Raw genomic sequence first — 26,352 nt, 5'->3', positions numbered from 1 at the left:
AGGAAGGGCACTTCAGTTAACGTTCACATCAAACATCCTAACTAGGAAAAAATGTGATGAAGTGACTTTGACCTCGGCATGTTTGGGATTTTCACACACAAGAGTCTCAGAGTTTTTAACATCCAGTGAGCAGCAGCTCTGTGGACAGAAACATCTTGTTGATGAAGAGAAGTCAGAGGACAATGGCCAGAACAGAGCTGATAGAAAGATTATGGTTACTCAGATAACCACTGTTTACAGCCTGGGTGAGAAGAAAAATGTCTCACAATGGCGGATGGACCAGAACATCAGACGTCAGCCAAGAACAGAAACCTGACTGGAAGACTGGAAAAACGTAGTCTGGTCTGAAGGATGTGGATTTTCTGCTGAGGCAGCAGCGGCTGTTGGTGGTGTAACAGTGCAGGGAATATTTTCTCGTCACACTTTGGGCTCATAATACCAATCAATCATGTTTGAATGTCACAGTCTATCTGAGTATTGTTGCTGATCATGTTCGGCCCTTTGTGGCCACAGTTCACCATCTTCTAATGGCTACTTCCAACATGCCAAAGCTCCATGTCACGACGCTGAAGTCGTGTCAAACTGGTTTTGGTGAACGTGACGTTCGTGGTGCTTCAATGGCCTCGCCAGTCACCAGATCTGAATCCAGTAGAACACCTTTGGGATGTGGTAGAACAGGAGATCGGCAGCATGAATGTGCAGCTGATTAATATGCAGAAGTAATGTGATGCAGTCATGACAGCAGGGATCATAATCTCAAAGTGTTTCCAACATCAATGCTACCAAGAACTGAGGCTGTTGAGCAAAGGGAGGAACCACCACCCAGTATTGGTGTAGTGTTCCTACAAAAAGGGCTCGGTGAGTGTAATTTGATCCTGTTGTGTAATGTTATTGCTGTAATGATTTGTAATTTGACAAACACTGTGTTATTTTATTAAACAATTTAAAATCTTCCCAGTTCACATCATTAATTCTCCACAGGCTGCAACATGTATCAACTAAAAATACAGTTCATACATCAGAAACTGTGACATAACTTCCAAAAATAACAGTTTAAGGGGCCAAACAATACATTAACTTCAACTGCTAATCCCTTGTGAATGTAATGACTTTGCTTTATTTCTTATACTTACTGTATGTGTGGAGAAATATGTGTAGGGTTAGTTGTATCCATGCAGTTTAGAACGAGTGGAAAATATCCAATTACGCTAATTTAATCTGGCCTTTTAGTCTAATGTTGTTGGCATAATGTTTAGTAATCCGAGTCACACTGTGTTATTATGTCATTTAAAATCTTCTCAGTTCACATCATTAACTTACTACATCAGGCGTCACCTTTAGAGCTTAACAGAGGATATAAAGAATAACAGTTTAAACATTTAAATTTAACTGCTTTCCATCTGCAAATGTGAGTATGACTTTGTTTTTTTTTATATATATTTATATGTGGAAAAATTTGTGTTTCAGTTTGAGTAATTTAGTCCTTCAGTCTAAAATCAGTGACATGAGAAAAAAAAAAAATAAATAAAAATATATAAAATATATCTAAAATATGTATCTTAATAATAATAAAAAAATATAAAATTTGTAAATTGTAGTATTATATTATTGAGTAAAATGTGATTTTACAATCGTAGATCACAGCATTCATTTACTGCAGGCTGCACTGTTATAAAATGTCATAGTAAACACTTCATATATTATGAGTGAAATAATTCAATATAATAATATATTAAACATAACTAACCTTTTGTAAATGTAAGTATGACCTTGTTTTATTTGCATATGTCGAGTTATATCTGGCACAAAGTTTAGTAATTTGAGGTATATTGCGTTATTTTGTAAAATGTAATTTCATCTTCCCAGTTCACATGTCTTCACAAGCGTCAGGTCAGATGAACCAATGTGCTGATATAATTTCTTGTCGCCTTCTTGTCGCGAGCTTTTTAAAACACCAAATATAACTGCACACAATAACCCACTTCACATTACCTCACAATCAAATTGGTCTTATTGAAATCACATTGGACCATAATCTAATCTGCAGGGAAAACCTAAACGCCAACGTTTCATTCCACGTCTAAATGAGAGGCGCTGATGTCTCAACTAGTTTGTTGTTTTTCCTCTCTCCTCGTGTAATGAAGCTGACCGCCGCTGACCTCCTCTTGGCATAAACAGCATGACTCCCCTGATATTAGCAAAAACACTGACGGGGGTATTTAAACAGCAACAACATGAAGAGTCTCACCGAGGAGTTCATTAACTGCAAAGAAAGGCAAGGGCTGAATAATGAACTGGGCCCTTTTTAGCAGGGATGAGGAAGGGGCGGGGGTTGTTATATTGATGTTCCTCAATGATTAACACTCCCCGACTTGCTCGCCAGAACTTCTCAATCTGCCTCGATTTCCATGGCAATCAGAGCTGGCCCTTCACCGCAAGAGTCTGCAGCTTTATAAAGCTGCACTTTTCTGCCTGGCTACACTGATGAGAGATATTTTAAAGGGTCGTGCTCTTGTGAACCATCTGCCCCACAGCCGAGCAATAGTACTAGATAAGAGAGGATTGATTTGGTTTTTACGGAGTCTGGCTTTTCACGGTCGTCTGTGCGCAGGCATGCTTCTTATCTGCATCACAGTCTCTGGGATGCCTGGGGATAACCGGCTCCCTCTCAGCTCACCTCTGAAGGTGGAGAGGCTGCACTTTGTCTCGTCAGCTGCAGGGTGTCAGAACTTGTGAACCTAGATTAAGCCATTATCTTTGAAAAGAACCAACAAAAGTCAGCATTTAGAGTCTGTCAGAAATCTTATCAATTGTCCCCCGCTGGTGTGTCAGAGGCTGGGTGTGGAGTGGAACAATCAGGTTGCAGGTTTTCTATGAGAACCAGACTCTCAACTCCTACACAGAGGCAAACCGTCTGGGGGGGAGGGGGATAGAGACTGGTTTACGTCCCGTCACCCCTAGAGCCATAAATCAAAATAAATTAAAGTCAGGCTCCCCCAGCACATATGGTGCCCTCAGTAACACAACACAACTTCTATAAACCAATTTGATTTATTTTACCCAGAATTCAATGTACCATAGTCCGGTTTAAGATAGTGAAGAACTAAAGAACTTAAGCGACAGACGAATTTAGACGCCTATCAGAAGTCTGACTATTTGTAATATCTAAGCCACTGTCAAAGTCTGTCTTTGCTATTTGTAAATCTATTACCAAGTTTGTGTGTAAAGTCATAGTAACTACCTGCTAGTTTCAAACTACAAAATATAATCAAATTATTGAAATTTAAGGATTATCTTAAAGTGAATTAAAACGTCAGTGATGTGTAAATCTAATCTAATAAAATCAAATGTAAACAGGAAGTCACTGTAGCATCACAAGCTGTAACAAAACTCCCAATAAGTCACAACTTATCTCTGTGTAAGAACTAGTTTGCATGATGCTACCTGTCTTCATATATTGTTAAGTCTAAATCTCCACTCAGTTATCTATTATAACTAGGTTAAGTTGGAAGCTGATGGTGCAACCAGCTGGTGGATGTGACTTTGGAAATGTTGGGCAGTTATTGAGGTCAGAAAGTGAACATTTTGTCCAGTTCTGGTATAAAGTTAAGATGCAATTAGCACTTTGAAGTCACATCATGTTTCATAACTGTAGACATGTTGTTTAGTTTTTTTTTTTATCATGTTCTGCGAAATAGATGAGTACATCCATGGTTTTAATCAGTCACTTATCATCTGGTGTAGCTATCTGTAAAAACAAAGCAGGGACACAGCTAATGCTAATGCTAATGCTAATGCTAACTTCACTGCATGCACCACTTCTGAGTTTCTACATTATTCCTGTTCTGAAAAGAAAAACAGATGCTTATGTGTACGCTGATTATTTTCCAAATTAAATCAGAGCCCACATATTTGATTTTCTCAATAAAAAAGTGCTAAAAGTAAGTACTAAATGAAGATTTAGTAGAAAACCCAAGTACTCAAAATTTAGTTTACTATTTTTGACAACAGCTGATGCTCATCACAGTAAAGTACAGCCACCTCCCTTTTTGTTTTTTCTCCTCTGTCTCACATGGCAGTAAATTCACTGTACTGAGCGCACACTGTCACTGAGCCAGCGTTAAGCCTCTTATCACTCTGACTCCCACAGTCCTCTTTTGTTCCTGCTCCTTTTACTCTCAGTTAAACCTTGCATGTCTGATTTGAGTAATTTCCCTGTTTGAAGTGAAGACAGTGTTTGCATGTAAAAGGCCTATCTACATTTTGGCGTACAGTGTGAGACAAAGCTTGCTAAGTATTGTCAGACTTTATTCTTTTTTTTTTGCTCACAGTTCAGCCTTTTAATATTATTAATTAATCTGTCAGATGATTGGAGTTTTGAAGCATTCAGATTCCTGACCCAAACTGACCCTTCTCCATTAAACTGGGACCACTCGGTGAGCCTGTGGCTTAGCTGAAGGGTCCTCCTCCTAAACTCATCTGATCTTCTTAGAGGAGGCCGACAGTCCGGTCAAAGCAGAGTAATCTTCTGTCCTTCACGTGTAATTAGCTCTGTCCTTCATACTGCTGAGTGACCCACATTGAACTGTCACCACCTCCATTTGGCACAGACTGTCTTAATGAGTTAATTTATAACGAAAATACTTGTCTGGTGAGAAATAGTTACAATGGTCGATGTGGCTGGGAGATAACTGTCATAACTAGCCATATTGTTGGGTATCAGGAATAAGTTACTGTTCTGAATTTTGAACTGGTTCCCATTTATAACAACTGGAAATTTATCAACAAACTGTGCAAATCAAGTCCTGAGTTTTCAGATTTGACATTTGGACTTGATTTAATCTACACAGATGCATTAAAAGAGCTATTTGTAAGGTTTGCTATTGCTACACAGCCAAAATTAGCATTAACAGCTGTTTAGTTACCAGTCCTACCAAAAGATTCGGTCATTGTTGAGTTCACAAGACAAGAGGTTATAAAACGCCCTTTGAGCGGCGCTGCTTTCTTCAGGTCAGACTGGATGCTGCAGTGACTCAGTATCAGAAAGTGTCCAACTGGGCTGGGGCTAGCTAGTTAGCATGCTAACTTCAGTAGAAGAATAGAAATGATAGAAATAGAGGCAAAACAAGAGGGTTGCTGAGTAAAGGAATGAATTTGCAACATTTTCTCAAGAATGGTAAGTAAAAGTTAATGCTAACGTTAGCTATGTAGCAATAGGGAAACTTAAAAATGGCCCCTTTAACACACAGTTGTTTAGCGCAACAACAACAAAAAATCTGGCTCTGCTAATGTCACAAAGCATGAAATGAACCCTGGTTCAAGAACGCAGCTTTTTTTGTCCCCAGTCACATTCATAATCAGCTAATGCTAGCACGTACAACTCAAGTAAAAACATTTACATATTTTGCCTAATGAATGAGAAGATAATGCGCTTGACTTTGAATGGAGAGAGTATCGGTGTGACTGTGGTATTATGGATTGCTTGTAGCTTTAATGTTGCTAGGCTAGTGAGTGTTTTCACGTCCCTCTATTGTGAGTCTTTCAGAGTTAGTCAGCCCTAAAAATGTTGTGTTAGTCCAGTTTAACCTGCAGGAGTTTCTTTGGGCTGGTGTTCTGCTGTCAAAAGAGATCACAGCGTATCTCGGCGTCGCTAAACAGAAATGAACCAAGGAGAAAACGTGACAAATAAACCGCTGGATCCACAAACTACTGAATGTGTGAAAGCATAGTAGAATATTATGAGCGTCCACAGCTGCAGGCCTACGTGGTAAACACAGTTATGGGAAATCTTCATGCTGAATTAATACAGATTTGCTGTAATCAACAAAGACATCTAGTTAGACTTCTGGCTGTTCTGAAAATTATTTCCACGTCAGGTCATGAGTCAGCTCTTTAACCTAAAGCCCTGTTTTTCTGTCTAAAAGGATGCACTATAGGCAATATGATGACTACACACATACAATATGTCTGTGAACATAAGTGTATAAACACACCTGGCTTTATTCTTTCTTACAACACAGACAATCAAATACAACAAAACAAACACCCTTAATATGCAACACAAACTAAAATAAATCCAGCCTTGGAGGAGATTATTATACACAGTTTAGATTAGATTGTTTCCAAACAGTTTATTCAACACTTACCGCCTGAATTACAAAACTAGTGTTTACTGCTGCAGGATTGTATTGTTTGTGTTTTACTGTTCATATATCCACAGTATTATATCCAGCGCTTGTAATGTGTGTTCACTATTCTGTAAAAGAAGGCCTGAGTCATGACAGATCACACGTCCACATTCACAGACACATTTCCTCCCAGATTAAATTGTTTTGTCTCCGACACAAACCATGAGGCTCATCGTCTCTTTCGGATCAACAGGTTGATCCGGTCATTTTTTGTTTGTTTGTTTGTTCTTGTCATTTATATTTATAAATCTACATTCAGATAAATCATCATTGTTTATGCTCATATGTTTTGATAGTAATGCTTTTTTTTCCCCAAATAATTATTTAAAAAAATGGAAAATGAAATCAACAGCAGCCATTTATTATAAATGAACGATTAACACCATAACTAATTAAAGTTTGTTCATCAATATTCAGAACCCAAATTTGACTCCCAACAGAGATATTAAAATTCATACTGCTACATGATTGTGAAGAAAATTAACATTTAAATAGAAATTTATAAAATACACGTTCATGTTTTTTTTAAACGTCACAATTTTATCTTAATGAGTATTTCTGGAGTAATGTGCAAAAAATTAGAGAAAGATCAAATTCAGCTTCTACTCTGAGAAACTGTAAACCACTCAAAAAGAGGTTTAAAAATCCCTTTGAGCTCTACTTCAGTTGCAGAAAGGAGAGCAGACTGATAAAGTCTCTCCTTTTTTTTTTTTGCAATGTGAGCTGAAACCTGAGACGAGAGTCCCAAAGCCAGATCTGAGCTTCGAGACCGGAGCCTCATTAGCAATCTAACTTTGCGGCCATGAAAAAAAAAACCCAAAAAAACACAAAGCAGCTTTGTCTTTGGGCAGCGTTTGATTTGCTTCAGCGGGGCCTCTGAGCTCGGAGACACCGCGGGGACTGAAAGCAGAGACTTCAAAAGTGGCCAGTGTCCACCTTCACCTGCATCTGACGCCGCAGGAAAGACAGATGATGCCTTGTTCAGCAGGAGGAGCAATCCGTAGATTTCAGTGGCGCCTCCTGATCACTACAGAGATCAGCCCAAAAGCCACAAAAAAGCATTATTTGGAAAATCTAATATCTGTGTGATGACTGGCAGAGGTCCAGATTCTAAAAGCTTTTTATTTGCTTGTCAAACATGCTACAGGAACTTCAGTCTGGGGATTTGAGGGGAAGTTTTTCTTTCACCCAGCTGCGGGTTCAGCGTCCATCATGCATGTTGTCGGTGGAAAAAACTTGAATGGAAGGAAAAGTGGATGACGCAAAAAAAGGAAGTTAAATCAAGAGGAAAGAAAGAAGAGCGCGCTCAGAGATAAAGATAGATCGCAGACATGTTTTGCAGCACTATTGCTAATTTGCAGCACTGCTATTTAGCATGAGTTCCAGTTTAAAAGGTTATATTTGGAGCATTTCTAATTTTATACACCATGCTAGAAATAGTTTAGACCTCTGATTTGTTTGATGATTCAAAAAGGTTTGGTGTTGTGGCCATTGGTGTTTCCCCTGGTTGGAGAAACAATAAACCAATCAGGATTTAGAAAGCTAAAAGTAGCGTCAGCGTTGTTGTTGTTTAACCGACAAACGTTGCCTGCTTCCGTTCACTCAAAATGATGTTGAGAGATGCATCAACAACATCCAGGAGTGAATGAAGTGAAATGAAATAGACATTTAGTGTCATTATCAGGCTTAGTTGGAGAAAGACTCGTCCAAGAATAGCACCCTCTTCCTGTTTTGTAGCAGCGATGCACATTTTCAGGTAAATCTAATCCAGTGGCACACCGACAGAGCCTGACAGTGAACTGTTTATTGTAAATCACACTCATTGTACTGTAACTGTAATGCAAATAAAGAAATAAAATACATCCATGGGCACTGAAAATATTTCCACAGATGTCTCTGACAAATAATGAAATAATCTGCTCTTCTTGGTTCAGGATTTTTGTGGGTGCTTCCCCTGACCTTCCACACAAAGAGAGAAAAGTAAATATTGCAACACAGTAGAACAGCCTGTGACTGTGTGTTTTTTCTTGACAACTGGATAGTGTTCTACAAGTTCAGCAGCTTTTAGCACAATAGGCTCCCCCCACAGGGAACGGTCGTGACGTGTTTGGTGCGGCGCAGACCTGTTCAGCCAGAGCAGGTGCATCCTGCAGGGAAGTCTTTGCCGCAGGCCCTGCACACTCTCTGATGGACAAACACGTGGGCAGAGGCAGTTCTGGGCAGGAAAACCTCGTAGTGAACAATCCCTCATCGGCTATTGTCAACATCTGCATTTCAGCATTTTTTCCTTTCTTTTTTACCTCAACTCAATGATACTGCCTGGAGAATTTCACGCAACATGTTGTGGCATGACACAGATTGTGACATTTTGAGGGCTTTCTCTGTATTCCCAGTGTGTTAAATCCCAATCTGGGAATGCTGACAAAACACCTCCTCTGGTTTGATTTCTTTTGTCTCGTAGCATGTTGGCATTTCTGTGAGTGCTTGGGTTGATAAGGCTATTTTGAATTCACTGTGTCGCTCTTTATGACATCTACATTTGACAGCTGACAACACATTTTCTGCTAAAACACCCCAAGGACAACTTGTGCACTGCCGTGATAACCTGAGATATGATAATATGAACTTTATGGAACCTCAGGAGGAAATTCAGACATTGCTAACAGCACAGATGAAAGGAATAGGTTGTAAAACAAAGAGTTGCAGCAATAAAGGCTGTAAACATATTGCTTCCTGATGGTTACAGTGAAACGAGGGCAATGGGATGACAAACAACAAGCTGACAGGAACACTATGTTAGATTCCCTACATGTTTACAGTTTATTTACAGAGCTCACCAGTGTTGGGACGTGATGTAAGTGTTTACACATGTATTTCCAATTGAGCACCATGAGGTCACGTCCTCATTATTTTGTTTTGTTGGAATCGTCTTTTTAAAGCAGCCTTGTATCAGTCTCCATTAACGTATATAAAACATAAGTGAAGAGACGACACAACCAACTCTCAAAAAATATGAAAAATCGAAATGATGTAGTTTAGTAATTTGAAAGCTTTTAACTTGGTGTCTCTGGTGCTTGATGGACTAGGCCTGTAATATCCTGGCTAGCCAGCGTTAGCATTAACAGCTGTCTGCTTATCAGTCTTGCCGAGAGCTTCAGCCATCGTTGCGTTTACAATACTAGAGGCTATAATACTTCCTCTGAGTGGCTCTACTTCTTCGGGGATGAATGGACGCTACAGTGACTTGGTATCGGAAAATGACAAGATGGGCTGATTGGACGGGAGCTAGCTGGTTAGCACGCTAACCCTGGTAGAAGAGAAGAAGTTGTAGGAATACAAGCGAAACAATATGGTTGGTTTCAACTGCTGGAGACAGGAATGAAGTTTGATGGTTGGATGTAGCAAAACTTACAAATAGCTCCTTTAAGGAATTTCTACAATGTGTTAATCAATTTATGGCCACCAAGGGGCAGAAACCATCAAAACAATGACTGCCCTCTAACAATGCGTTGGTGTTTAAACTTCAAGGGCTCAGTGTCTCCACCAACTCCTATCTACGGAGCCCCTAAAGTCCTGAGAGAAGATTTTATCTTATGGTCTGCGAGCAGGATGATAAGACTTTTACTGGGCTTTGTATCTTCCATTTTGTTCATCGGCTAGTCGTTAACTTTGTCCCTCTGCAGACAACAAGGTTGTTAAAAGCAATGAGAATAGTAAATGTGCCGTGACACCAAAACAAAGAGCTAAAAGTGGCAAAAAAAGAAAAAGATCAGTAGAGCTTTTTCGGCTGCTGGATGTCACCAACTTCGTCAACATACAGTGTGATGATAAGTTACTTTCACATGAGGGTTTCTTGTGTGACCCTTCAGAAGTGACTTTTGCCTGTAAAGTGAGTAGTATTGCAGCAGCATCTTGCCGCTCAGCTTCAGTTGGCAGCACATGCCTTCATGGATGCTGCTGTTCTATTTCTGCAGTGGGAGCAGTGAGAATATGTGGGTTTGTTTTCCTGCCACACAGTTGCCCTCAGCTGTCCCATCACTCAGCAGGGGAGGGTACATACCCCAGTTCCTCCCTTTTTTCTTTTTTTTCTCCTCTCCTCTACCCCCTCTTTTCTCTTTCATTCTCAAACGCTCAGAGAGACAAGTGCAGGCTAGACGAGGCAACTAGGTCAACCTCCAGCTATTAAACTCCTGCGTCCCTGTTGAGACAGCGGGACAAATGGGTCGTACTCCAACTCAGACACAGACAAAGGCCTTCATATCCATCGGAGACCTCGGCCCCACTTGCATCCTAATGAGGCGAGAGGGAAAATCCACTCTCTCCCTCTTAGTTAGTATGCTCGCTGACCAGGAAACACAATGGGTTACAGCATTACATAATGGCGCCTCTGGTTGTGATAATGATGGAAAGACATTTTAATCAGGGCTACTCTGTTTTAATGTGTTGGTGCTTTCAGTAAGCCTGTTAACAAACATGCCATACCTGTTCACAACACACACACAAGCTCACACACCAGTCGACTCAAATGAAGTTTCAAAGAATTTGCATTTCATAATAGGGATGTCCCTTCCCTCCTGCTGCTGATTGATTGCAAGTGGTCTCCCCAAATGAAAGCCTGAATTATTCAAGCACAGTATGGCAGGTTGGACTATATTCATTTCCTGTTAAATCAGACAGTTTGATGGGGATTTAGGAACCACTGAATATATCAGTAAAGAGTAATGGGAAACTATCTTTGAAAAGTATCTCACTAAAAATAGATAGAGGCCCTCAAGAGGAAAGGGCGACATCAGACTTATGATATTTTGTTCTTTATATATTTCAAGTTTCAAACCATTGGACAAATTAAAGTTTTGACCTGATGATGGTGCCAAAGGAAAATTGAAGGGGTCACCAAAGTTATTAAAATTCATCGTAAGGGAATGTCTGTAGTAAATTTCATGACAATCCATCGAATAGTTGTCGAGACATTTCAGTCTGACCGACAACTCACGGTGAGGTAAAGTCAGAAAATCACCAACATCAGTTGGCTTCGGACTCTGGGCACCATCAATGTCTGAACAATATTTTATAGCAATACATCTAATAATCGTTGAGATATCTGAGTTTGAAGTGCTTCCATCGGACCGACAACGCTGATAAAACTGCTAGAAGCTAGAAGCTAAAACACGAGGGAGACAGAGAAAGCTCCAAAACATGACGACCTAACCCATATTTCTTTCTGCTGACGTCCTTGGTACACGCTCTCAGCAAACAACCCTCCATTACTCACTTTATAACCTGCCATGATGTCACCGAGCAAACACAGCAACAAAAGCCAGCAGGTTAATAATAAAGTACTTCCTCCTCCACAGTTTGTTGACGTTCTCCTGAACAGGTGCCGTGAGCTCAGTCTGCGAGGGACAAAAGTGTAACTCAAACCCAGAATTATGGGCTGTGAGGTCGGGCAACAACAACAGGCATTATGCATTGTTTGTCTGGTGGCCTGTCGCAGGAAAATGCATTATGTATGTATGTTCATTGTTTTTGATGTTGACAGAAAGACTGCCAGGGTTCATATAGTGTACGCTCAGACCATTAGTGCTTTTTATCTCTGTTATCACTTTGAGGTGGGTTTGTACACCAGCAAAAACAAAACACATATTTTCTTTTTTTCCTTTCAGTTTTCTCTAAATCTCCTTTACCCAACAATTCCCACAAAATGAGATATAACCTTGAATTTGGGTAATACACTTGTTTTCCTGGTAACATCATTTATTAACCTGAAAATCCACCAGTATTTTCTCTCACTGGATGTACGGTACTAGTCCTCGTATGTTTCCAAAAATAAACCTGCATCTCAAGCTATCTGAAGATGTTTAAGAGCAAAACCACCCACACATTTGTTTGTTTTTACCCCCGAAATACAAAGAATTTTAAGAGAGAGACAGAGAGAGAGAGAGAGAGAGAGAGAGAGAGAGAGAGAGAGAGAGAGAGACAGGGATGACAAGCTACAGGCATTTTGCAGTTGCTCGATATGTGTCTAGTATGCCTCATATTACACTTGTTTATTGTAGGTGATAGCGTAGCACTCCTGATAGCATTTTCAGTGTGTTAGTCAAAACCAACTAATTTAGTATAGAAAGATATAAAAAACACAAAGCTTCTGCTTCCTTTGTAAGATGTGTAATATATTTAATATTATATTTAGATTTTAAGAACCGGCTTTGGGATCAAACTGAGGAAGACTGAGGATGTGGTCGAGTGCTCCCAGGTGTATCCAGTTCCTCTGTGTTTTGGGTCGCTGCTGAGAAAGAAAGGAGCACGGCAGGTCTCAACAAACTTCCCCCTGAATAACTAAACAGTTTGCAGGGAAAAAACCTTCCGCATCGCAGCACGATGACCTTTTGGTAAGAAGTGGGAAATAAATTAATCTGTAATCAGCATTCACTGCTAAGGGTTTGTTTCTGGTAGAAGTTAATGTGTCAAGTTCAGCAGTGAAAAGGGAAACACACACACACACACACACACACACACACACACACACACATCAAGGACCAGAAAACCAGCATCACCTCTAAATATATTTTTAAACACTGCTGTGGTCTCACTTGCCAAAACAGTCATTGTGAACCATTAAACATGAGTGTGCGACACCATAATGACGGCAATTTCAGTATTTTCGGCAGATGGCAGGGCGGCTGGGTCAGATGCTATTTCTCTCTCTCTCTCTCTCTCTCTCTCTCTCTCTCTCTCTCTCTCTCTCTAGTTGCACACTCATACAAAAAAGAAAAGTCTTCAGGCACCCGAGGAGTTTATAAAAATATCTAACCCAAAACTGCAACATTTCTGGGTTCAAATGACACAATTAGAACAAATAAACTGAAATAAAGAATTCATACGAAGCCTTCAGACAAAGAAATCAAGTCAGATACTGCAGCTGGTGTGTGAGTGTGTGTGGTCAAACAACATCATGTGATGATGTGCATGAAGATGACATGGTGACGTGAGTTTATCTGCAAACAGAGACAGACATATACAGGTGGTGACACTGTATTACTATTCTCTCCTCGTGCTCTTTTGTTACTGGTGAATAGTTCTTATAACCTGCACATATATTTTGCCTTTCAGTGTTTCAGTCATGTCTCTTCTGGGTGTTTTATCACCACTCACCATGCACACACACTTACATAAGCTGTGTGTTTTTATCTTTTTAAATAAACGAGGCCTCTGGCTTTTTCCCATGAAGTAACTTTCCCTTTTCTCTCTGTGTGACTCAAAGGCTCTTTGGCTGAAAGACGCCCGATAGACTCGGTTTATAGGTGATCGGTCAAACGTGAGGACTTCCCATGGCCCTCGTGAGTAATTGGTTTAACTGTAAATCCTAAAACGGTGGCGAGCTCATCTGACACGACATTCCCTGCATTCACTGAGAGAAAGAGAGAGGTGGAGGAGTGAGGATGGTAACACGCTGAGGCTGGTACAGTACAGTCTGCAGGTCAGGTGGGACTGGAAGTACTACGTTTACAGTGAAAGGGGGGCACTGAGAAAACTGTGACCTTTATTAAAGTCTAGAAACAGGCAGGAGCAACATGTTTCTCTTTCCTTTTCATGATAAAATGTTTTATTTACTTGCTATTCTCAAGGGAACTGCCGGTAAAGGCAAAAGAGTTTTTACTGTCCATTTCTGCTCCAAGAATCACAGCAATAAATGGGTTTGAATCAGAATTATAAAGAACTATCAACCTCTCAAGACTCATTTTGTAGCTGTAAAAATCTTAACTTACTGTCTCTTTAATGACAGACACGTCACCTCTAATTGTTTCATATAAATCATTTTGTCCCCGCACAGTAATAAACTCTAGGTTACAGACATGTAGAGAGACCACAGACTCTCTGGGCTTAGCCGCGCAGCAGACCACTAAGTTAATCAGTGAGAAACTTTCACTTGGCCGCTCGGTCGTCTGACATGCTGAAGCCATTACAGCTGATGGCTCAGAAATGTGAACTGAGGTCAGCCTTGAGTCCGATTGCGCTTCAACTCATAGCTCCATCTGCATTAAGAGAGATTTTTTTGGCCACTTTGGTGCAGAAGAACAAGTTGTAAATCATAACAGTGATGTATGAAATGGTGAATTGTGTTTGCAAACAGTTGCCTATTCGCACGTTTGCAGACGCCGAGCAACGTTAGCATGCATTTTGAGATGTGTGTCAGGGAGACTGTCCTGTTAAATACGAGCCCATAGGTCGTTTGAGCAGCCGGTTATTGTGACCCATAGTTACCTTTTGTTGCTAGGCGACATCTAGCGGTCGTAGTTATTACGACAGGAGCAAAGGGAGGTTGTGTGTGTGGATGAATCAGAGTCAACAAAACACGGGAATGTGACACAGGACAGCGGTGTTCGATTCCCGTGCGAGAGCTGCAGTTTGTATCGTAACCATGACAACAGAGATCGTCTAATGTTGAGGAAGTCATCATTTTAACCTAAACCTAAACAAGCCATGACCGTTATTATAGTAACCGTGGCCACAAAGGAAGGTACGCCACTGTCGCTACAGTCTGTGTGCTTATTATTGTAACCATGACAACCAAGGTCCGGGGCGCCTATATACGAGTATACGGTCGTTCAGGTCGGAGGAGTGGTACATAATATAATAAACTGTGAGACCAAAACAATGAGCTGAAAGACGCTCTACAGAGTTTGAGGGGAGCTGCTGAGTCAGGTGATAATAAGAATTTGAAAATGTATAACTTATGGCGCCTCCTGGTGGTAGTATCAATAAATTCACTTTTTCAGACAGTAATGCTTCATGCAGTTTCAAATCTTGTTCGCGTCCTTTTCGTAATTTGTCTCACGTCTTTGTGAGACTGTGGAGGTTTTTGTTTTTTAACTGCCACACTGTTCAGAACCTAATTTATATCCAGGATGATTATAAAGTTTTTATTTACTTACTCATTTATGCACTGAAATCTATTATCAGTAACAAAACACCTTTCTTTTAACAAGCTAACCGCTCCTGCTGTAATCAGCTAACGTGCCACTTTCCCAGCACTCTGCTCATGTCAGGACTTGGCTCCGTTTATTGTCTGTTTACCACAGATAGGACGCTGCTGGGGCCACCCATGCTTAAACATAAGCACACAGTGTACTGTACTGTATAATGCTTTGGGATTAAGATATTAGGAATGAATCAGCCTCATATGGGTGAGTAATTAAGGCACCTTTCCAAAAGAAACATGATTATGACCCTTAAAACTTAACTTGTGATCAAGGTGGGAAAACAACTTTTTCTCCCATCAGCCTCAACTAGTGATTCCATAAACGCAGCGTCACTCGATTTAACAACCAGATATAAGTTTTTTCCTACAGAATAAGACCTCCAAATAATTGTTGGTGTCCTGCCAACAGGAGGCTGGTGAAGTAGAACAACCTGCCACAGCCAAGATTCAACAGCAATTAGCCCGTGGTTATTTCTCAATCCTGCCTGTGACACTGAAGCTACATTCTCAAATGTTTGTGTGTGTGTGTGTGTGTGTGTGTGTGCATGTGTCTGCATGTTGGTAAGCAGGTTTGCTCCCACATCTTAAAGAGAATCTCGGGTTTTATTCTTATCTGAATGAATTTGAAAGCAACTGTGATCAGAAACAGCACGACTCCAGAACATGTGTAAGAATGAATCACATGTGCAGGAACGCGTCGATGTTTAAGCGCACGCTGACATATAAAAGTGGGAGAGGAAAATGTCACACTGCTTATTTTTCAGCTAATGATCATGAGGACACAGTAAAAGAAACCACATATGATTTTAATGAATACATATGCAGACCCAATGTATATATGCTTTATATTTTTTTCTGCTGATTCCCCACAGAGTTTTTCAAACCCTTGCAGTTTTCATATCAGCAGGGGCCACAAACCCCGACCATTAAGTTCATGCATAATTTATCACTGTGTAAAAGGACCCAATTATAATGTGTGTGTATTTCACCAGACTGGGGCTGCAGGACTCACATTAAACTGTGGTTTTTCACCAAAAGGCTACAAATAGAGGCCTTTGAAATGAATACGCTGGGGGATCAGAGATGGCAATGTCAACAGTGCCACAGTGTGTAGGAATTTATAATCTGCAAATTACAGCGCATGCATACATTCAACTCCCTGGTTGTTTAATACATGAGTGTCTGGAGGGAATTCTCATAATGTGAGAGGAGTACAAGAAACAGAGCTTCACGTCGCTCTGTGAAAGTGATTATATGCGTCTGTGTGTGTGTGTGTGTGTGTGTGTGTGTGTGGAGTTAAATGGAGAGTGGTGTCTCAACTTTCTGATCCACGGGGCGCTAAAAGCATCAAGCTCTGGTCGATAGTGGAGGCGTTAGTGTTGGTGAGTGCCAGAGCCATAAGGAACTCCCTCTGACGCCTCGCTGTGTCTCAGTGCTCTTGTCCTCCGAACACAAAGTGTGGAGAGGAAACCTCAGGGTGCTACACAGATATACACCAAGATCATTTTTTAATCTAATGTATAATCTCATGTAATATATAATGTGAAATGAGGAATGTGATGAACCGACAGAGAGCTATCACATCTCTGCAGCTCCTCTCTCGTCTTGTCTTATGGTTTATGGTGCACAGCTTTACTGTTTTGGTTCACAGCAGCAAAAAGAAGAAACTTATGATAAAGCAGAATACAGAGGAGCGTTTAGCTGCTGCAGAGTCAGACGTGTCCTTCAACATAAAAGGTACAAAAGTATCACAGCAAATCAAGGCGTTCTTCTGTGTTCGTGACGTTCAGTTGTTTTTTTGTAATCACGGTGGCAACTGTTGATATTATTGCTATAATCATTGTTGCTGTCATTCTGTCTACAGTACATAACAAGGCTTATTGGGTCACGGTAGTCATGGCAAAAGTGGCAGTAAGAGGAACATCTTTAAACTGTATGTTGAGGCTGAACCAATAGGAGCAGGAGCTGGAATAGCTGCAGCTGGAGCTGCTGAAGAGAAGGAAGATGTGGAAGATGTAAAGAGGAGTAGCAACAACATCAGAGCAGAAAGATTAGTATTTTACAGTGGAGGCTTTCACATGTACAGCACTGACTCCAGCTGACGTGTTGTTATCTGCTGCCCTCTGGTGTTCGACTGCGGTGACCTGCTCTCTTCGTGATTCACACTCATTTCTATATAAACAGTATTTTATTACTGTGTCAGGCTGATTAAAACCAGACGAATCAGTCTTCCACAAATATGTGTTTATCGCCACACAATTCAATTTTCTCCCTAATGCTGCTTTTAAACACACACACACACACACACACACACACACACACCTCATTGTCATATGATCAACAATGCAGCTGGCTGATGCTTCATTTCAGTCAAGATACTGTTGTGTTAATGAGGGCATCAGGGACAGTGAGGCGCACACACACACACACACACACACACACACACACACACAGTTATATTCACAGATGACAGATACTGTACATGAAGGCGTTTGTACAGGTGTTCACAGTGTACTGCAGAGTCAAACAGAACCAGCTGTCCACACACACAGAATCATCATTTACTGTCATTTATCATTTACTTCATAAAACTTTTAATGATCTACTTTCATATAAATGATAAACGTTTGTTTAATACAAGTATTTCCTTGTAATATTGTGAATACTGTGACATCCACTCACTTCATGTCTATAAAATAATCAAGAAATTCCACATAATTATAAACAGTTGGTTTGGGTTCGTTCCATCAATAAAGCAGCAGATAACTCACCAACATTCACCACAAACACAATTAAAAAGACACAGATTGAATCCAACACAGGATAAAAACATCAGAAACTAATAGTTTTTGCATTTAAAGGCTCCAAAAGACTAAAATCAGACTAAATCCCCATTATAGACAAGACAATAAAAGTAAGTCAGGTTTTAATTTTGCTCTTTAAGATAATACAGAGTTAACTCCACAATACACATAAAACTAAAAGTGTTGTAGGTATTTTTCTTCATTATTTTGGACAAAAAAATGTTAAAACCCTTCAATAATGATGAAGGTTGTCTGTGTTGTTCTGCTCCTCGCCATAAACCCTCAAGAGGGAGCCATTGTAGCTCTGATGAGCAACACACAGCTCAGCACTGTGTCGCCGTCTTCAACTTCCATTTAATGTGAAAACAAAGTTTGTTTACGGGAATGTCTCCGCGTTCTTTCCGGCGTATGAGCAGCTCAGGTAAGACCTGGGTTAAACAGCAGTCGCCGGTAATTGTTTAATTTAGATTTCACAGTCATTGTACCGCCACATATGGCAAACCCTGTTCTTTATAGACCCATGTGACATGTCTAATGTCTGCTATAAACATGTTGTATTTCAGCATCCTCTAAATAAACCAAACTGTAAATCAACAGGATGCTCTTAACATAAAAGGCTCAGGTATATCCCAGTAGTCTTACTTTGAAAAGCTGTGAAATTTAAGGAGGTTAAAGCTGCACTAATCAAGATTTTTATGTCAACAATGGGTCAGACGACTATGTTTAATGTGAGTGGTGTCACTGGTAATGACAAACCAACAGATAAATATCACCTGAATCTGCAGTTGCTCTCAGCTCTAGTGAGCGTTTTACTGTCTTTCAGCTCATTGTTTTATTGTTCGCAGCTTTACTGTTTACATTCATCAACCCGTTACCAGCGGGACGTTGGAGCTGGTGGAGACAAAATCAGAGCTAAAAACAGAGCTAAACACGGAGTCTACATCCGACTTCATAAGTTACACGACTAAGAAGAAAATACAAATCAGCTACTCGTGCTTTAAGGTCATTTTTAGAAGGAGAAGGGAAAAGATTTTATACTTTGACACAAGCAAAACTTGCATAAAATGAAGTAATGAAGTTAATAAAGTGTCGATATCAGTTGATTATAACAAGAAATTTCACCTGCATGTGTTTGATGTATGGTTGACATTCCAGCTACATGTATATAAATACATTAATATACTGTATCAGTGGAATTATACATGATTTTGATGGCTATATTCTTAGGGTAGATAAAGTTTCTTCTGAAAGCTGTGAATCCATCTTTATTAGTGGATCTATTTTAAAACTTTACTTTGTCATCAAGACCAATTAAAAGGCTTCAATCACACCCTTTTTAATTAGCTTGCCTATAAGCTCCCTGCGATCACACAGTTATTTCACTGCCTTCTTTGTTTACTTTAAGTCATTTTTTCCTCAGCATACACAGTAACCCTTTCTGTGCCGTGCTCACCCACAAACACCACCCACTTGAGCGTGAGGCCTGTGCGGCAGCGGCGTGCGTTCACCGCTGCTTTGTCCGCAGTTACGTGCCAGGTCGTTTCTGTCTGTGATTAACTAGCATCCAGCTCGTAACCCCCCCCCCCCCCCCCCCTGAAATTAGCAGCAGAGCACTTGGGCTAATGAGCTGACTGTGAACCTGGAGGTTACAGTAACCAGCACAACTCATCCGTCAAGACCTGAGGGCCGGTGGAATCACAGGCCTCGGATCAGCCGGACGGCCTGTCCACGTGTGAGATGATGCGAGACGGACGTCAGCAACTACTGACTGAATACCTGCGATGATTGTTCGCCCCATTTACTGGTAATTTTGTAGTGAATGAGGTGTCCAAACATGGCAGCCAATTAAAGTTGGTTTAATGGCGTCAGTGTAACAACACAAATGGGAAATGCGACTTTAAGTCATTAAAATAAAAACACGAGGTTCAAACCGACTATAAATAATGAACTAATATCATTTGAACTACGTTAAAATTCTACATGGATGAGTTGGATCTTCTTGTTCTGTTATTGACAGATTGATTGTCAGATATCGGTTATGTTCACAGTACTGAACGTCTTATATTTGCTTCTTTTGTGACCTTTAATTAACTCTTCTCAGTCATCTGTCGCATCCATCACTTGAACCAGGTGCAAATTCATGATACGATTCTCACACACCGACAGATCGTCGTGTATCAGCCCAGCGTTTTATCTTACCATGTGTTTCATCCAGCAGATATACCAAGAAAGTTCCCGTCACTTCTTTTCCTCCCTGCCTACCGTAAAGTGAATGAGCACTAGTGTCCACACTCCACCCCATTAAAATCACCCAAAAAATAAAGCTGACCTTAAGGTTCCAGGTTTATTCTCGACCGTGCAAAACTGCGGTCGACACAACGATCTCACCACGAGGCTTGTTGAGATAAAGCCACTTTGTTGGAAAATGATGTAAGATTTCTTTGGTTTTCAGTAAACCATTTTCTTTTTTTTTCAGATGACTTTAAGGACGTCTCATCAATGTTTGCTTAATGTAGAAACAGTATCTGGGGAAAACAAACTCACCACAAGCTCCAGAGCAGGAGCTCGTGGTGAGTTTGTTTTCTCAACTGCTGTTTGTGAGGTCATGAACGAACTTTGAACCTCAGCTTTCAACCCAACGTGGACGAGAGCACCTTAAGATGGAAACAGGTCGACTCTTACTGCAACAGTCCAGTTACACACCCTCCAACTCTACAAACAGAGGTGACACCTGAGGTTACCTGTGGCTAACATCTGGCACATCAACTAAGAACTCACACAATTTAAATAAAGACAACTTTGGAATAACCTCGAGTCGCATTTCTCCTCTTTTGGTGGAGGCCTCCACCTCAACCATATCCCGGGCCAGTCTGCCCAGTTAACACTCGAACTCCCAGTAAGACGGCAAACAAGCCGACCCCCAACGTAAACTGTGACGAGTTACACTACTCGTTACTGTAATGTGCAGCTGTTGTTAAATTAACAGTTGGTCACCACGTTGGATGCTGGTGTTTGAATATGTTGAACATGTGAGGGGTTTTGGACGCTGTGATTGGTTCATTAACAAATTTATCCCAGGAAACAAACCTTTTCTACACTCTTCAGGCCAGAGTGTGAAAACTACAGTCCTCCCATAATGCACCGTGCTCGATTGCAGCAACAACAACAGGCCTCACGGTTGACTGCCTCTACGCCCTCAGTGAGGACTGACCCACTTGGCCCGCGCCGGCCGCACGGTCCGGTCCAGAGCCGCCAGCTGCTGTTGCCGCGGGTGATGATGAAGATGTTGGCACAGGCGTCGACTCAGGTGCCGTCTCCAAGGGAACCAGCGGGACTGTGACAATCTGATCATCTCCGCAGCGACTGACACCTGACTGCACCCCCAACCTGGAGCGGCTCGCACCGTCAGCTGTCCTCAACAGGCCTGAATGACAGAGATACAGGAGGCTGCTGAATGGCACGTGACCTGACGTGACTTGTTAGGAGAGGAACAGCGTTTTAAAACCAGCAGCTAATTAAATAACAAATAATCAATATTTTAAATAAGATAAAAATGCTAATGAATGTGGGTTTTTTTTTTTTTCTCCACTGTAGGATGAAGATGTGTCACAAAGTTTTTCCAGGTCAGAATAGAAATATAAGCTGTTTAGCTCTTGGGTAGCTCAATCAAGTTAATTAGACTGCAATCAAGGCTTTATCATTATTTAACATTTTGCCTCTTTGATGTTGATGTTTTGGGTTCATTGCTCTGAGCATTGCACAATTGCACACACACACACACTCACACACACACACACACACACACACACACACTCTAAGCTCTTAGTATTTAGGTGATGTTGCCCCACAGGATCTGCTCGACAGAACTCATGTAAACACAATAAACTTTTTATTTGTTAATCCAGTTATTTTTTTTTTTTTAAATATTTTATTGATTTTGTATTTTTGAGCAAAGGTTAAAAATACTATATATTTACTGTAGATACAAGGGTTGTGTGAAAGCCCGAAATATTAAACATAAAATAAAATGAATCCAGATTCTAAATGTCAAAAGTTCAAATGTGTGGCCACCTCCCCTCCAGTGCTCGTTTGCAAACGTGTCCCCTTTGATTTGTCATTGGCTTGTGTGATAACTGGTGTGATTTTAATTGGACGGGACATTCATCAGGGACGCTCTCATTGGTTCGCAGGCCAGTCGGCGCTCCCCTCCCTTTGACCACCTTACTTCCTGTCCCCCAGGACACCATTAGGCCGCTGCCAGGTCCGAGCCTGTTCGTTAAAACTTGTCACGCTGCGCCGCTGCCACACATAACAACGGCAGCGCGAGGGAGAAAATGATTCAAAGCTCCCTCCTTAAAAACTGTAATGCTATATTTATAAGCCAGTATTTATAAACACATTTGCATATATCAAGATGAAAAAGTTGTTTGAATTGGGAGCAATTTGCATTTGGTGAAACATATGGCAGAGCCACGGAAGCCATGGGCCATGCCTTCATTACCCGATCTTCGTTTCATCAGCTCCTTGCTCCCCCGCTGAGCCTCCCCACGGCGGAGCCTTCTGTCCCCGAGGTTTCAGTGACAGGGGACAATATGTCCCCAAGGTGAGGAGCAGGGGGAAAGCTGCACGCACACCGCTCCTCCAATGATTATTTAATCAGACTCTTCACTCTGGATCTGAAAGAGGAGAGAGGTACAAAGTGGCGCTTATTACCCATTTGTTCAGCGCAGGGAAAGGAGAGCAGAGAGAGGGAGAGAGAGAGAGGGAGAGAGAGAGAGGGAGAGGGGGAGAGAGGAGTGAGTGCTCGAAATGGCAGATCGGTTAACACAGCTGACGAGCGGGAAGAGAAAAGGTCCAGAGGAGAGGAAGAGGAGACAAGAGGAGAGAAAACGGACAAGTGGAAAAGGAGATTGGACAGAAAGAGGGCAGAGAAAAGAAAAATAGAAGAGGAGGACAAACAATGAAAAGGGCCAGTGACTGAGCAAATGGCCGAGTCGAGGAGAAAAACAAACAGAACAGGAGTAAAAAAAAAAAAAACTTCCTGTATCAAAGTAGCAGCTAAGATTTGAGCCTCTTGTCTGAGATCAGAGATACAAACTGCAGGGGAAGAAAGCTGAGTATTTCCAATTCAGAGAGAAGCGTTTATTTGACAGCACTACTTAGATACAGAACATGTGACCATCTTAAAAACAGATTGATTTCCCAACAGCAGATGAAGTGGTTGAAATAATCTAAACCTCAACAACACTACATTAAAATACAGTTTCCACATTAACAAATGAGTCGCAGTAACTTGACTCTGACGGCACTAACGTACTTTTACTTTAGTGAAATTATGAATGTGGGACTTTTGCTTGTAGCAGACTGCGCTTTAATATTGTGTCATATCTACGTCCACACTCACACAGGGAACCTGACACTTCCTCCGCCACTGATGTCACGTGAAAATAACCCTCCAAACCAAACATAGAGCAACAAAGGAGCGGATAAGAGAGTAGAAGAGGAACAAAGTGGATGTGTGTTGAGGTCTGGCGTTGCTCGGGTGGAGGTCCTGCAGGTGAAGGTTCGGCCTGGCTGCGGCTTGGCGTGCCACTCACACCAGCGACACATTTGCATGTGCAAAAAAGAGATGTGTATAAGAGACAGGTGTGTGGTCGACCTGTTTGCGATTTGTTTAAGTGCTTATGAAAGCTCCTCATCCGCAGCCACAGACCTGATATTTTGTCTTGACATGTAATACCTGCTTTTTCCGGGTTATTTCCAGGAGATATCTCCGCGCAGGAAGGGGTTAGAAACGCAGGTCACAGTTGTCTGTCACGGTTTCTGCCCTCAATGTTTGCCTTTCTATTTCCATACTCTGATTCCATCGACACGGAGCCGAATTTAGAGCCACGTGGTTGTTTTTGAAGGTCACTCAGGGTATTTCAGGAGTACCTGTCCACAAATGTACACCTGGGAACCTAAAGTTAGGCAAAACTTTAGGACCTGGAAAGACGTCTGCTTTCATCCATTTCACATGTCGTAAATTTGACACGAATCATTCAGTCACAGGGTTTTGAGAGGAGGAGGTTTGTGGGTAATTAAATTAAAGTAAGCACTTATGAATATGTATTTTTACCCGGCAACTTTTACAAGTCTGTTTTCAACACTGTGATGGTGAAATATGGACAAAATAAGAAGAGAGGGAAAGTTCGTGGTCGTTTATTTCTACACCGACGTGTCTTTCTTTTAAATGATGAAAACGCTGCAGGTCGTCATGACACTTTCCAAACGTGTTTCTATCCACGTTAAATACCATGTGATTTTTTCAGTTTTGACTCTGCTTACAATATTTTTGGTTCAGTTTGCATTCATGCTGCCACTTCATTCATTCATACTGACAGAACCAGTACGTTTCAACAAGTCATCCACAGCTTTTAGCCGTTTCCTCTGTTATCTTTAGCTATGTATTTCAACTGTTTATCTTTTTCTTTTAGGTATTGTGCAACTCTATTACTTTAAGCAAACTACTTCAACTGTTTACCAGCAAACCTTTAGCTAACAATTTCTATTTCTATTGTTTGTGTATTAGCAATTTTAGCTGTTTATCAATGTGCTAATTCAACTGTTTATCCACTAGTTTTAGCTAATGAATTCAAAAGTTTGTGCATTAGCCGTTTTTAGCTGTTTATCCATCACTTTTAACTGTCAGGACTCTTAGTCACAACACGTGGCGTTCAGGTGTTCCAGCGGACTCAAGATGTGGAAATGTTTCTTATATCAAATCAGAATTGCTATTTTATTAAATTACTTCTGCTACTCGACCATCTTTACATAGCAACTGCAGGAGTACTGAACCCTGTGCGGTTCAAACACTGATGCTTTTTTACCACAAAAGAAATTCTGCAATATTTAAACCTTTTTGAAAAATCAAGTGGATAAAACTACTGCGTCAGCGTGTGCTGCAAACTTCACATTGTGGAGATACAGGGTTTTTCTCCAGACCTCAGTATAATGCAGGTTAATGCACTGGTTGCTCATCCGCCCGGCTTCAGATTGTAATCTGGTATCTCCCTGAAGAAACGCTGCCATTTAATCTCAGCCGAGCCCAGACGAAAACCACTCCTCGGCTATGTAAACAGTCGATTGAAAATACTAGTTTAATTAATTTCCCTTTATGATAATGATTTCATCTGGGCCAATAAATAGTCATTTTTGCTATGCTTTTTTTCCCCCTTAGTGTAACCCCAATATTATTTCTGCCGTTTAGTTGGAGCTAAAACGGGGGCAAACAGGATGAGTGCGTCATTAACGCCACACGTCGACATGCGGCAACTGGGGGAAAAGCATCCAGTCTGTTAATAAGTAATGACTGCCCAAGATCACAGGAACCTTACACTACAACAAAACAAGTTAAGCACAAGCTTTGATAATGACTGTTAATAATTCAATATGTGTAATTATCGCTTTACAGGAAAGCACAATGGCGGCGGCTTGCTGTAGGGATGGTGGTAGCAATTAAAGACGAGGAAAGATCGGGGTCAGCGGATCGAGGGGAGGCAGCGCGAGGGTTCTTGTTGACTTGGCGAATGCTGACCTTACAGGTGCTGTTGCGTGAGGAAAAGGCTGAAAATAAAGGCTTTATTTTAGTTCTCTCCTCTTTTGATCGAACATTTGGAACATCCTCACGTCTTAAAATACATTTCTTGATTAATGGGAAACCCTCTTGGCCTGTGTTGTGACATACATGGCTTTCCTTTACAGCATCTCCCGCTGCCGTGTGTGTGTGTGTGTGTGTGTGTGTGTGTGTGTGTGTGTGGCATCTGCGACCTACTACTTCCTCAAATTTGCTTCTCCATTGTCCCTTGATTCGCACTAGCCAAATGTCGAGGTTGCACATTTGCAACTCAAAACTAGCCAGATCAATGGTAAACGTAATCACTCTATTTGTCATGCCCAGATTTGAATTTCACAATGAGTGTGTGGAGGAGAGGAGAAAGGAGGGAGGAAAAAAAAGAAAACTGGAAAGATGTCTGACTTCTCTCAAAATCAATGTCTTTCAACAGCCCTCCGCTCTTCTTTGACGGGAAAGGGCATTCACACGCATTTGGCGGCCATTGTCGGCAGCAAAATGACTAATCATAACATCATTGATGTCTTTAAAAAAAGGGGAAAAAAAAGACGACTACAGATGACAGTACCATTGACAACCTTTGCTCCCATCCAGAGAGAAAGAGTTAATTTGATCATGATGACACCAGTCTCTTTCAAGCCCCTTTTCAGGCCAGCAGCAGCTGGGGCTGGAAGAGCAAGAGATGGGATGAATCCTCCGCAGAGTGAGGGGGGGTGGGGGCGGGGGGGTAACAAGAAGAGTCGTTATTACGTCTCCATTTTGGGACTG

At 41.2% G+C, this 26,352-nt stretch overlaps 1 long non-coding RNA gene across 1 annotated transcript; it reads left to right on the top strand.

Moving 5' to 3' along the window:
- Positions 1-11,203: 11,203 nt before the first annotated feature.
- On the top strand, positions 11,204-21,872 carry LOC147817593 (uncharacterized). Its single transcript, XR_015436234.1, has 4 exons — positions 11,204-11,695; positions 12,379-12,577; positions 13,450-13,525; positions 20,449-21,872. It is a non-coding gene; the product is annotated as an uncharacterized LOC147817593 (long non-coding RNA).
- Positions 21,873-26,352: the final 4,480 nt, after the last annotated feature.

This window comes from Seriola lalandi, unplaced genomic scaffold, assembly GCF_002814215.2.
Source record: "Seriola lalandi dorsalis isolate HSWRI2012SDOR001 ecotype SW California unplaced genomic scaffold, Sedor1 jcf7180002054934, whole genome shotgun sequence".
NCBI classification, from domain to species: Eukaryota; Metazoa; Chordata; class Actinopteri; order Carangiformes; family Carangidae; genus Seriola; species Seriola lalandi.
Note: the sequence above shows the minus strand (reverse complement) of the source record. Positions and strands in the feature narration are given on the sequence as shown.